Raw genomic sequence first — 7,724 nt, forward strand, 5'->3', positions numbered from 1 at the left:
TCATGATTTATTAAGAAATAGGTCATATTTAAAGCAACTAGTGCTGGCAATTTTTTACTTTGAGAGTTGGATTTCTTTCTTCCCTTTTTTTATGAATGAGAAATTTATTTTTATTACTATTCTAATTGTAGTGTTTTGAATTGAACCCAGGGAAGTTCTACCAATTGCTTACTAAATTGCCCAGACTGGCTTTGAATTTACAGTCTTAATGCCTTAACCTCCTGAGTAGCTGGCACTATAGGTGTGACCAATGAATCCAGCTTTCAATTGGAGATTTTCTTTTTTTAGATCTTTATAGTTATTCATAGTAGTTGGGGTCATCCCAAGAAACCTCATACATGCGTGAAAATTGATTTCAGTTCATGATTTCCCCCATTCCTTCCCATTTGCTCTTCTATTCTCCCTCTTTTCCCCCTTTCTTCTCTACTCTATTGGACATTTTTGCTCACCTCTTAATATATATTTGATTATTTCTTTATTTTATCCTATCCTTGTCTTCCCTTTCCTTTATATAACTGTAGCTTTAGCTTTTATATATACATATATATATATATATATATATATATATATATATATAACAATTTCTTATAAGTACTGAACTAATGGAGTGTGCCACTGGAACTCCTTTTCTTGAGAATAATGTTTGTCACCAAGCATCTCTGTCTTATCATGGAATGAACTAGACAGAGATAGTAATGTATCAAATGCTTTAAGCAGGGGAAATGACAATAAAACACTTCAGTTATATTGTAACTGTACCTGCATCATATCTCACAAGTTCTTAATTTACCCAATTAAACCATTTATTGACAGGTATCTGGGCTGATTCCATGATTTAGCTACTGTGAATTGTGCTACTATAAACATTAATGTGGCTGTATCACTGTAGCATGCTGATTTTAGATCTTAGGGGAAAATGTCAAAGAATGAGAAAGCTGGATCATATGGTGGTTCCATCCTAAGTTTTCTGAGGAATCGCCATACCATTTTCCAGAGTGGTTGTACTCGTCTGCAACTTCACCAATAATGTATAAATGTACCTTTTTTCCCTCACAACCTTGCCAACATTTATTGTTGTTCATATTCTTGATCATTGGCACTCTGACTGGATTAAAATGAAATCTTAATGTATTTTTGATATGTATTTCCCTTATTGCTTTACATGTTGAACTGGTCAAGATTTTCTCCCATTCTGTAGGCTCTCACGTCATCACTTCCTTTGCTCTGAAGAAGCTCTTACTTTATTTATCCCACTTATTCATTCTTGGTTTTCTTTATTGTGCTTTGGGGGTCGTTTAAAGGAAGTCAGTGCAACCATCTATATGATGGACTGTTGAACATGTTTTCTCTTAGTAGTTGTACAAGTTTCTTGTCTAATTCCCAAGACTGTGGTCCATTTTGACTTTTGTGCAGGATGAGAGAGAAGGGTATACTTTTTAGTTTTTATATATAGCTATCTGTTTTTCTTCACACCATTTGTTTAAAAGACTGTATTTTTATTTCTGATAACTGCCATTATAACTGGCATGAGATGAAATTTTAGAGTAGTTTAGATTTGTATTTCTCTAATTACTAGAAATAAACATTTTTTTTCATATATTTGCTGATAGATTATATATCTTATTCTGAGAAGTGTCTGTTCAGCTCTTTAGTCCATGTATTGGGTTTATTTTTTTTTTAATTTTTTAAATATATATATATATATATTAAACATTAGTGCTCTATCTGATGTGCATGTGGCAAAAATTTGCTCCCAAAATGTATGCTCTCTCTTCACCTCATTGATTGTTTCTTTGCTGACAAGAAGTTTTCTCATTTGAATCCATCTCATTTATTAATTCTTGATTTTATTTCTTGCACTTTAGGAGTATTATTAAGGAAATTGGAGCCTAATCCGACATGATGAAGAATTGGGCCTATATTTTCCTGTATTAGGTGCAAGGTCTCTGGTCCTTGATCCACTTTGAGTTGAATATTGTGCATGGTGAGAGATAGGGTTTTAATTTCACTTTGTTGCATATGGATTTGCAGTTCTCCCAGCACCTTTTGTTGAACAGACAATCTTTCCTCCAATGTATGTTTTTGGCACCTTTGTTTAGTATGAGATAACTGTATGTAGTTTGTTTCTGTGTCTTTTATTCTGTACCATTAGTCTACTTGTCTGTTTTGGTGCCAATACCATGGTGTTTTTTACTATAGCTTTGTAGTTTAGTTTAAGGTCTGGTATTATGATGTCTCCTGCTTCAATTCCTGTTGCTAAAGATTGCTTTGGCAATTCTGGGTCCCTTATTTTTCCAAATGAATTTCATGATTGCTTTTTTTATTTTTATAAGGAATGACTTTGGGACTTTAATTGAAATCACATTGAATCTATATAGCACTTTGGGTAGTATGGCCATTTTGCCAATATTAATTTTGCCTATCCAAGAGCATGGAAGATTTTTCCATCTTCTAAGGTCTTCTTCAGTTTCTTTCTTTAGTGTTCTGTATACAAACAACAATGAGTGTTGGTGAGGATGAGGGGGAAAAGGCACACTCTTACATTACTAGTGGGACTACAAATTGGTGTAACCACTCTGGAAAGTAGTACGGAGATTTCTTAGAAAAGGAACCACCACATGACACAGCTATCCCACTCCTTGGTCTATACCCAAAGGACTTAAAATCAGTATACTATAGCAATGCAGACACATCAATGTTTATAGGAGCCCAATTCACAATAGCTAAACTGTGTAATCAACCTAGATGCCTATCAGTAGATGATTGGATAAAGAAACTGTGGTATACATACACAATGGAATGCCACTCAGCATTAAAAAAGAATAAAATTGTGGCATTTGAATATAAATGGAAGAAGTTGGAGAATATCATGCTAAGTGAAATAAGCCAATCCTAAAAACCAAAGGCCAAATATTCTCTCTGATAAGTGAATACTGATCCATAATTGGGGGGGGGGGTGAGGAACTTTAATTGTGCAAAGGGGAGGGTGGGGAAGGAAGAGGTTATGGAGGTAAGTTGGTGGAATGAGATGGAAATTATTACCCTAGATACATGTATGACTGCACATATTGTGCAATGCTGGATTGTGTAGAGAGTAATAAAACATTTTCTACAATTGTGTACAATGTATCAAAATGTATTTTGCTGTCTATATACTTAATTAAAATAAATAAATAAAATTTCAAAAAAAACTTTCTTTCCTCCAACATATATTTTTTGGCACCTTTGTCAAATATCAGATTAATATAGGATTGTGGGTTTGTCTCTATGTCTTCTATTTCATTCAATTGGTTTTCATGTCTATTCTGATGCCAATACCATGCTGCCTTTGTTAATACATCTCTGTAGTATAATTTCCCAATTAGCTATTCTGATGTCTCTGTTCCTAAAAACTAAATCTCTTCTGCAGATATAACTGGAGTTTGAAAATTAATATATTGTGTACTTGAAAAAATACATTTTTTATTTTATTAAAGAATTCTGTAGTCAGAAAATGACCACTATTTTTAAAAGCTACAAATACAATTAACTACAATTTGGTTTCATGGAGAAAGTAAAAGATACTTTGAATTAAATAATAGGTTTTTTAAAATTTCTTTAGCAAAACAAATTTAAATGATCACTACACGAGATTCCCCAGTGTTCCTTCTAATTCATACTAATTATAAATGAATCTTACTCATCATTTCTCATATAAAATCATAGCAGAGAAACTTAGAAATTTCTTATATCTCAAGTAATTTAGATTTATACGTTGATATAAGTTTAGGAAGAGAACAGCAGGATGAGAATTATCTATAACTAAGAGAAAATTTGATAAAAATTAGTGCTTGTATAAATAAAACACTAACTTTTCAGAGCATTCTTCACCTAGTGTAAACAATCAACACAAAGGTAAATAATGATAAAGGAGAAACCATACTTTTCAAACTTTCCAAATGTTTTCATTATTTCCATTATGAGTCCTATGAATTTCCCACAAACTTCCATTAATTTACTCTATTAAATTATTTTAAACTAGAGAAGATATGCTTATATTATCTAGGAAATAGATATATTCATTGTGTTCATATACTGTCAAAAATTGAATTTTTAAATACATATATATATATATATATATATATATATATATATATATATTTAAAACAAATATATTTAGAAAATAATTCTTTTACCAAATCTTAAGATGGTGACAATTGTTCTGTGCTCTTGACCCTCTACAATTTTTATTTTTATTTTTATTTTACAGATTCAGAGATCATATTTAGAAGGAGCACTAAAGTTTATTATCTGCTCCCAACCTTATTTGACAAATGAGGAAGTTACTGAGTCTCATTAAATTTTCTTCCAGAATTACCTGATTAATGGAAGTCTTTTGACTCGCTAGAATACACTATGGTATCTCCTCTTGATTTAAAAGGTTTTAGTAGCAACAGTATTCGTTCATCCTAGGAGCTGAAGCTCACTTCATATTTACCTTTTAGCTTCATATTAGAAGTATTATATAAGGTTTATACATTGTGATATATACTAGTGATATACATTTATTAATAAATGATGACCATAATGAGATTAAAACAATGACAACAACCACAACAACAACAAAAACTCTCTAACTTGTTTATGGTATTAAAGAAGACTTTGTTAATAGGAAATTTTAATTGTACTGGGCCCTATCAATCTTTTATCTATTAATGTTATAAAAATGTTAAATTACTAGAGATTAAAAGAAGTACAAAAAAAGGAAAAAGAAAAAAAAAATATTTAAAAACAGGAGCACAGGAGCTAAGGATGTGGATCAAGCGGTAGTGCGCTCACCTGGCATGCATCTGGCCCGCGTTCGAACCTTAGCACCACATACAAAGATGTTGTGTCTGCCAAAAACTAAAAAATAAATATTAAAAAAATTCTCTCTCTCTCTCTCTCTCTGTCGCTCTTAAAAAAAACAGGAGCACATTAAAATATACAAAGATAAAATAAAAATTTAAAAACTAAGTTTTGTAATGTATAACAAATTTTACATTCAGAGTTTATCTACTCAATTATAACAGCATTCACTGTGTCTTTTAGTGTCAAATATGTAATATTTACTTCAAAATGGAAATTTTACTTTAAGTGATAATAAACTCTCTTCTGTTACATTTTATAGTGATGACATTTATTTCATCAGAATTTAATATTTTTATTACATCTGAAGTTGTTTTTGTTTCTAAATATATGTCCATCCCTTTCCTAGTACCAAATTAAAAAAAAAATAGTTTGACCTCATACATTTTAAGACATGATTTAAGGTATGATTCATTAGTAGACCTCGATTTTTTATGTTCCAGTATAATCATAGGGTCCATGCATTACCCCTTCAATGTCTCTCAGTTGAGTGATTATATTTCAGGCTATTGATTCTGAATAAATCAGAAAAAAAAAGATTTACAAGAAAAGAAGCAGGAAAGAATAAAAGGAGCATGAGAGGTAACAATTTCATGAGTAGCCTTTGCTTTCAGTATTGCATGGAAAACTGAGTAATCACAAAAGAGTGGGAAAATTCTCATGACATGTGCCTCAAATCAAACTTCAATAGTTAAAAGTTTAACTTCGAGCAGCATATTTTTCTAATAAATATGAAAATTTATAATAAGCCAAAAGATAAAAATACAAAGTTGTTATCTGTTATAGTACATAGGTGCTATCTTCAAAATGTAGCTAATTAATGTTGAACTTTTGTAAAGCTCTTCTGACAAAGTTATAATTTTCCTACTAGGCCTAAATATGCTCATTAAAATTATGCCATTTCCATAAATATCAATGCAATTAAATATGCATAAGCCAACACTTCAGAGAATTTTCTGACAGATTTTGAGTTTAAAGTAGCAATTTCTGTAATAAGAAAGTAGTGTTTATGAAGAATTTGGAGCCCATCTTAATTCAGAATAGTAATATCAAAAGAACAAACACTCTTGTTCACAAATGGCTTTACTCTAACTGAAATCAACTTAAATATTTTGGGTTTATTTTCCACTTTAATTTAGAATTTCAATAGTGTTCCAAGTTGGTTGTTTTTATTTTCATTGAGAGTGGATTAAAAAATAAGGATCATAAATCCATTGGCAAAATATGGATTATATACTAAAAATGCAGGTCTTTGAAATTACCATTTGAGAACTTAGCATTTAGAGATTACCTCAACATAATTAGGAGACAGTGAATTTTGCTACCATATGAATTACATTCAGAAAGAGAACTAATATACACTTAACACTGTTAAATTACTTTTAAATATCACTAGTTAAAAAAATGAGTATATATCAGAAATTAGTAGAGTGGAGAGAAAGTTACAAGGATAGGGAAGATGGGAGAAAAAAGGAAGTACTATGGACAGAATTAGAATAAGTTATATTCCATGCTTTTATAATCATGTCAAAATGAATTATATATAAATTAAAAAAACTAAAACAAACTGAGAAAGTATATACATTAAAAGATATTTTTACTTGATAATCATATTATGAATCTGAACTGAAGGAATTAAGAACCTGAGGGCCACACCTAGTTGTCAGGATGACTTGTACTACTTGAAATTGCCAACTTTCCTTTCTGTATTCCTGAAGGAGTGGTTTTAATTTAGTTACCTTGAAGAATTATTAATACTTAAAATTATGTGTCAATTCTAACACTATAGAAATACTTACAAAACCTGCTTTCTTCTAAAGTTAAAATACTACCACATTAAAAATAACATTACAATATTCTTTACTTGCTGTATTCACTATAAACCCTAAGAATATGGAAACTAATTTAATTATGAGAAGAAAACTTTTTAAAATTCTATTTTTTTCTACTTCTATTTAATATAAGTAAGTTTGATGCATTGCTTGGAGCTACTATTGATGGTAAAAAATTGACAGAACATTAAGCTAATTCTTGCTTAATTCAATCATTATATTGAATATATAGAGATATACTAAACACACACATATATATAAACACATATGTAAATATATATATGTATATTTTAATAGATTTTCTCACTTTAAATTATTTTTTAAATTATACTTATTTTCTTTCTAATGTACAAGTTTTTATACTTTTAAAATATACTAATTTACTAAGCTGAACTTTTCTCACATTTTTTCCACTTAATTTGGGATTGCAAATCATTGTCCTTATGTGATGCTAGTCAAAAATGAACCTGCATTTTTTCCTACTTTTTAAAAATCATATTTCTGTGTATTAGCTGGTTCAATTTTCAAATGTATTGTGAACATATTATTTCTTTACTGCACTTTCCAATAGGAGAATTTACCAACATTCATTCCTTAATTATTTTTCGTTTGGCTTACTTTAAAATTTCTTTTGTGACAAAAATATCAGAATGTGTTTCAGTCTATTTAAATTGTTTCATTGATTAACTCTCTGTTTCTCACTGTGTTAGAACTGTACTATAATTTATTAGAATATTTTACAAGAAATATCCCTTTTTTTATTTGTTAGATTTTTTTTTCATATGCCACTTTCACATGGAAAACAATTAAGCAACTGAAAAACTAAATAAGTGGGTTTTTTCCCCCAGTATTTAATACTGCTGGGTACACATTATTTATTTATTTAAGAAAAAAATTACAATTTTTTATAATTTATTAATTACCCTTAAAATTGAATTAATAAATTAATGAAAATATATGCCTGAACTTAGTAACTGTTATTTAAATTAGTATGTCCCCACATTG

The 7,724-nt window shown here is 29.7% G+C and overlaps 1 non-coding gene across 1 annotated transcript; it reads right to left on the reverse strand.

Moving 5' to 3' along the window:
• Window positions 1–639: 639 nt before the first annotated feature.
• LOC113183428 (small nucleolar RNA SNORA63) lies at window positions 640–765 on the reverse strand. Its single transcript, XR_003300879.2, has one exon. It is a non-coding gene; the product is annotated as a small nucleolar RNA SNORA63 (small nucleolar RNA).
• Between the last annotated feature and the right edge of the window lie 6,959 nt (window positions 766–7,724).

This window comes from Urocitellus parryii, unplaced genomic scaffold, assembly GCF_045843805.1.
Source record: "Urocitellus parryii isolate mUroPar1 unplaced genomic scaffold, mUroPar1.hap1 Scaffold_2627, whole genome shotgun sequence".
Lineage (NCBI taxonomy): Eukaryota > Metazoa > Chordata > Mammalia > Rodentia > Sciuridae > Urocitellus > Urocitellus parryii.